Here is a 6,240-nt window from a genome sequence, read left to right on the forward strand (position 1 = left end):
TACACCTATGCCCCCCATGCATATGTTTGCCAGGATTTTGGGAAGGTTATGTTACAATTTTATGACTTGTGATTTTAGTTATTAACAATGAGAGTATTTCTTCTGATAGGCCTATCTTTAGTTTGTGGCCTATTGCATACCCCACTTTTATTTATTGCCATGAAAGTGTATATTTTTGAAATGTTGACACCCCAAGGTATTGTATATGGTGTGCTTTGATGCTTTTGAAGCAACCGTTTTAGCCCAAAAAATTGGAGAAAGTGTATGGTGGTAATTTTTCAATTTTAATTTTTACAGACACATTGCTTTTTGACTATGATTTAGGAGAGACTGTTGTAAGTTATTACAAAAACATACTTCAGGTTGTTTTTTGCAAGGCACCCTGAGAACACCTATGTCCCCCATGCATAGGTTTGACAGGGGTTTTGGTTAAAAAAAAAAAACAGGCCCAATTTTAGAAAAGAGTAGTGAAATGTAAAAATCTGGCACAGTAAAAGTAAAAAAAAAAAAATCCCATCTAACAGTAAACATAACCAAAAAAAAAAAATATATATATATAACAGCAAATGTATTTATTTTTTTAAAAATGTACCATTGTATGGTACCGCTTAAAGCAGTCCCCAATGCAGAGTGCAGGCTGTCCAGGGCAATCAGGACAGTGATATATGGTGTCCCTTCTCTTCCCCCTCTTGGTACAGACTCTGCATTTTTTTGTGGTTTCTGCTTTGCGGCAGTAGGGGGGATTTTAAAAATAAAATGAGTAGCCCCAACTCTGCTCTCTCCCATCACCGCCCGGGGAGCAGGTGCATCATGGTACAAAATCCCAGTAATAATCTGGAGCTGAAACTGTAAAAAAGTTTTTTTAACTCTGGGGTTTGCTTTTTTGAACAACAAAAAAGCGTTGTGGGTTGCAATCTGCATTAGGTAAATTGCAACCTTTTTGTACCAGGCCCTTGTCTTCCGCATAATTAGGTAGGGCTGCAGCAGCTGATCAGCCAGATCAACCCCACCCATATGCCGGTTATAAGACTTGATGCACACTGGCTTCCTTATGATCTCAGCTCTGCCACGTACAGAAACCGCCACCGTCCTCTCTGTGTGGATGGTGGTAAGAAGGTATACATCCTTCTTGTCTCTGTACTTAAGTGCCAACAGCTCCTCTTGGCGCAGAGCTGAGGTCTCCCCCCTTCGTAGCCGGGTGCGTACAAGTTGTCCTGGGAAACCTGCGCGGTTCTTTTTAATTGTACCGCAAGCTACTGTATCAAAGGAATACAGTAGCTTGAACAAAAGGACACTTGTATAAAAATTGTCTAAGTACAAGTGATACCCTTTGTTCATTAGGGGTAATATCAGGTCCCAGACAATCTTGCCAGTGGTTCCCATATGTTCTGGGCAACCTGGAGGGTCAAGGTGGCTATCCTTTCCCTCATACACCCGGAAGGCCTGAGTATACCCAGTCTCGCTGTCACAGAGCTTATACACCTTTACCCCATATCTGGAGCGTTTGGAAGGAATATACTGCTTGAATCCCAGCCTTCCCTTATACTTCATTAGGGATTCATCAACAGCAAAAAAGTACAGCTATGCAACTGCCAGTGATTTATAGCGATCGCTGGCAAGCTAGGGGTTAATGGCTCTGAAAATTAAATTAAATTAACTAAATGTTTCTGAAAAGAGCCTTTGGGTTTTTAAAAAATTACAACAACAAAATTAACCCCTAAAAAAATGCACAGACAGCAAAAAAGTACAGCTATGCAACTGCCAGTGATTTATCGCGATCACTGGCAAGCTAGGGGTTAATGGCTCTGAAAATTAAATTAACTAAATGTTTCTGAAAAGAGCCTTTAGATTTTTAAAAAATTACAACAACAAAATTAACCCCTAAAAAATGCACAGACAGCAAAATGCAGCAAAAAAAAGTGCACCTATGCTACTGCCAGTGATATATAGTAATCACTGGCAAGCTAGGGGTTAATGGCTCTGAAAATAGCCTTTGGTTCTATATTTTTTAACAAATAAAAGAAATAAATCTCTCTCTCTCTGCTAAATACAGGTCTCTCTCTCCAACAAAATGGCAAGTGAGGAGAGGGAGGGAGATCCACACTGATCATAGTCAATATTGACATGATCAGACAAATGGGGTATTTTATTATTATTATTTTTTTTAGGGTGGGAGGCTCAGATTGGGTGACCCTAGCTTGCCCCTATGATGATGCAGGCTAGGGACACCCCCAGAGGCCCCATGATGCACTGGGCATCGCCATCTTGGATGCCTAGTGAAGGGGGAGGGGGGGGGTATTTGGGCTTTTTTTTTTTTTTATCCGTTTTTTTTTTACATATTTTATTTTTTATTTGATACCTAACTAAGTGCCTCGACCCACCGAGGCACTTAGCACACAAGCAGAGCATCGGAAGCATGTCCGATCGCTTCCGATGCTCTGAAACACTGCCGGGCTCCACGTGGAGCAAAACCGGAAGTGATCACTCGTGGGGGAGTGATCAATCCGGTCCCGGCACTCGGCAACAGTACTGCAGGATGCCTAGACATCAAGGCAAGCCTGCAATACTGTTAGAGCAGCTGGAAGCGATTTCGATCGCTTCCAGTGCTCTGTTTAACCGACGACGTATGCCATACGTCCTCGGTCGTTAAGTGCTTTTTTTTTGAGGACGTATGGCATACGTCGTCGGTCGTTAAGGGGTTAAAGGGATAGTAAAGTCAAAATTAACTTTTAAGTAGATTGGATAGAACATGACATTTTAAACAACTTTCCAGCTTAACACTGTTATTAGTTTTGCTTAGTTTTCTTGGTATCCGTTGTTAAAGAGTAATCTTAGGTGATGTCAGCAGCTTGCACGTGTCTTTATCCAGCAGTGTTTGCAACATTGTTTCTAGCAATCTTATATATAGTTACAAATACTGCTTCCATAGAATGCTAAGAACACGTGCATGCTCCCAAACTAGCTTTACTCGTCAACAAAGGATACAAAAAGAACAAAGCAAACTAATAGAAGGAAATTGGAGAGTTTTTTTAAAACGATATGCTCTATCTGAAGCCTGGACATTTCATTTTTGACTGTCACTTTAATAGAAAGTTTTGTTATGTGTTTGACATGGAATTACCCATAATATAAACAATGTACACAATGAAGTTCAGTAGGGTTGCCACCCAAATAGTACTTAACCGACATAGGGCAAGATTACAAGTGGAGCGCTAAATTATCGCAGGTGCATGATAATTATTCAGCCATTACAAGTGGCTGGTTATTGCTACCGCGAGCTCGCAGTAGCAATTAGCGCTCCAAAAATTAACCAGAGATCAGATCTCTGGTTAATTTTCTAAAAGTGGTCCACATGCCCTCAAAATAGAGGCACTATGCAGTTCTGGGGCTTTAAAGTTGGTGAAAGTGGATTGTTAGAAAAAAAAACGGCACTGAAAAGTGCCTTTTCATTGCAGTCTATGGGAACTGTGTGTTCTCATAGGCCGCAATGTAAATATATATGTATATGATTTAAATACATATACAGGTAGCCCTCAGTTTACGCCGGGGTTAGGTTCCAGAAGGAATGGTTGTAAATCGAAACCGTTGTAAATTGAAACCCAGTTTATAATGTAAGTCAATGGGAAGTGAGGGAGTTCGGTTCCAGGCCCCTCTCAAAATTGTCATAAGTAACACCTAATACATTATTTTTAAAGCTTTGAAATGAAGACTTTAAATGCTAAACAGCATTATAAACCTAATAAAATAATCACACAACACAGAATATATAATTAAACTAAGTTAAATGAACAAAAACATTTGCTAAACAGCATTATAAACCTAATAAAAAAATTAAACAACACAGACTTCACTTGCATTTTTCTGCAAACAGTTCTTTCTATGCATTCCAATCTGGACTGATTTATAGACAGGAAGATCTCGTTCCTTTGAAATCTGCTCGATAGCTCAGGTCTAGTTAAACTGATTAATTTCAGCTTGCTTGGCTTTGCTGCAACACAAGCGGACAGCTCCACCTACTGGCTATTTTAATAAATGCACTGCTTCTTAATGCTTTTCAATAGCAGTCACATGACTGGAAAAAAAGGTTGTTATTCTGAAACGGTGTAAATTGAACCGTTGTAAACCGAGGGCCACCTGTATATTTATGTGTTAATATGTGTATATATACATTTTAACACTTAAATATATATGTATATATTCATATACATATATATTTAAAAATGCTGCCCATCGCTGCGCAAGGTTCTGATGCTGTCTCCCGATTATCGTGCGCTGGTATTACAAAGTGGAGTGATTATATCGCTTGCACACAAGCGATATTTAGCTCTCCACTTGCAATCAAGCCCATAGCCAGTATTTTTAAAGTGATGGTAAGCTCTCCCCATTTATAAAAACAGATCCTGAATGTTAGTGTTATTTTTTACATGGAGTTTAATTCAACAGTTGTAATGTTGATGCGCTATAACTTACTTTTTAATAAAGATATGAAATTCAAATACCCTGCGTTCCGCCACTCATTTCAAAAGTAAATTTTTCTGTGAGCTAAAGGTTTCTCCAATCAGCGCTCTCCACTTTGGGCGCCTTTTGTTGTAGCTAGAGTGCTGATTGGAGAACAGTTGAAACCTTCAGCTTATATACGTTCGCTCGAGCACAAACTAAATTAGTGCGCATTGGCTTAGCGTGACTGAATAGTTTAAAAAAAAAATGTGCTCCAAACACAACATAAATACATTAAAATTAAGGGTTACACTCATATATACACTATCTGATAAAATTATTCATATACATTTTAATTAAAAAATATATATTTTTTAAGGGTTCATGTACTTGACTGCAAAGGGCTAAATATGTGTAGGTAAATATAGCACAATGCGCTCTATTCAGAGCTGTAAAATACCGCTATGCTTCTCTTGTAATGCTTAAAGAGAGCTCTCGGCGTGTCTGTCGGCAGTGACGTAAGGTGGGCGTGGCCTTACGCGTTTCACGGTAAACAACCGCTTCGTCAGAGGCTTGACGAAGCGGTTTTTTACCGTGAAACGCGTAAGGCCACGCCCACCTTACGTCACTGCCGACAGACACGCCGAGAGCTCTCTTTAAGCATTACAAGAGAAGCATAGCGGTATTTTACAGCTCTGAATAGAGCGCATTGTGCTATATTTACCTAAGTTCATCTGTGATTGCTAACAAGCATATGAGGAACTGTGACCACTATTACCGGAAAGAATAATATTAAGCCTCATCTACGGAATTGAGATTTGAGGACTGCCTTTACAGCCCGGCGTTTTCCAGGCTATAAGTGGGGACACTTTGAGTATCCAATTGCCTTATCTTACCTCATTTCGATTGAGGTCATATTTGTGAGTAAGGAATACCTTCCACAGCTTATCTTGTATTTTAAATGTTTGTGTAAATAAACCCAATTGATCTGCACTATGAGAGGTGTCTCTGTGCGCTTGTCTTTTTAGATATCTACAGCTGTACTACATCACTCAATCAGAACCTTGGGTGTTTCCTTGACGAGCTGCACTGAAATCATCTCCCTGCACATTTTCCACAGGAATATCATCAGAAGGATAAGACTGTCTTTTTATAAATTATTTTATAATTGTTTTCAAAATTATTTGATAATGTTTTTTACTTTATATTTCATGTATATTTGAATATTTTATATAGATTTAAATATAGGCTCACCTTTCACTGACAATAGTGATTAATTTTCAGGTTGTTTATTACAACACACTTGAAATTAGATCTGTTTCTAGAGAAACAATAGAACTATTAAGTTAATCTATTGTGTTCTCTACAACTATTTTAAACTAGTACAATTATTTTAAAACTAGTACATATAAGTGTGCGCAACTTTTCTTTTATTTTCTAAGGGCAAGATTCACTAGTTGAGTCCTCTTTTGGAATTTAAACTAATTCATATATATATATATATATATATATATATACATACACAGTCATGACCAAAAATAGTGGCACCCCTGCATTTCTGTCAGATAATGCACCACTTTGCCCAGAAAAGTGTTGCAATTACAAATGTTTAGGCATTCTCATGTTTATTTCTTTTGTTTTGTATTGGTATGACATAAAAAATTCTTATATAATAGGGGGCGCCCTAAATGATAACAATATATCAGACCTAGTGAGGTGTATAATGAACAATAGATCAATTAAATTAATACTTTAAATCAATAGTTGTACTAAATATCACACATAAATAACAATAGGTAGTGC

Source organism: Bombina bombina, chromosome 4 (assembly GCF_027579735.1).
Source record: "Bombina bombina isolate aBomBom1 chromosome 4, aBomBom1.pri, whole genome shotgun sequence".
NCBI lineage: Eukaryota > Metazoa > Chordata > Amphibia > Anura > Bombinatoridae > Bombina > Bombina bombina.